Genomic DNA, 646 nt, shown 5'->3' with positions numbered 1-646 from the left:
TCCCTGGTGGCTCAGAGGTTAAAGCGTCTGCCTCCAATGCAGGAGACCCAGGTTCGATCCCTGGGTGGGGAAGATCCCCTGGAGAAGGAAATGGTAACCCACTCCAGTATTCTTGCCTGGAGAATCCCATGGATGGAGAAGCCTGGTAGGCTACAGTCCACGGGGTCACAAAGAGTCGGACACGACTGAGGGACTTCACTTTCACTTTCACTAAAGGGAGTGGGTATTGATCAGAGATATCACAAGAGGGAGCTCCTGGGGTTTTGGCAGTGTTCTATTTCTTGACCAGAGTGGTGGTTTCATGAACATTTGCTTTGTGATAAACCAGTGAGTTGTATATACCGATTCTGTGTACTTTGAAAATATCGGTTATATTTGATTGCTTCTAGAGCCAATTTTCTTCAGTTCTTGAACATAATTTCCCTTTTAGGGTTTTTGTACTTGCTTTGTATTCTGCTTAGAAAGTTCTTCCTCCACATCTTCCAAAAACTGATTTTGTCTGTTTTCATTATTGAGGTTTGACCCCAAATGTCCCTTATACAGTGAAATGTTGACGCTCTCCCTCTTCTGCCCCAGCTTCCAGGCTCCAACCCTATCCTCAGCATTTCTGGCTTGTTTTCACAGCAGTGTTAGTAAATGAAATTCT

The 646-nt window shown here is 44.6% G+C and overlaps 1 non-coding gene across 1 annotated transcript; it reads left to right on the top strand.

Moving 5' to 3' along the window:
* TRNAW-CCA (transfer RNA tryptophan (anticodon CCA)) lies at positions 1 to 72 on the top strand. The gene has a single exon. It is a non-coding gene; the product is annotated as a tRNA-Trp (tRNA).
* Positions 73 to 646: the final 574 nt, after the last annotated feature.

This window comes from Ovis aries, chromosome 13, assembly GCF_016772045.2.
Source record: "Ovis aries strain OAR_USU_Benz2616 breed Rambouillet chromosome 13, ARS-UI_Ramb_v3.0, whole genome shotgun sequence".
Lineage (NCBI taxonomy): Eukaryota > Metazoa > Chordata > Mammalia > Artiodactyla > Bovidae > Ovis > Ovis aries.
The sequence above is the reverse complement of the archived record's forward strand: the minus strand, read 5'-3'. Positions and strand labels throughout refer to the sequence as shown.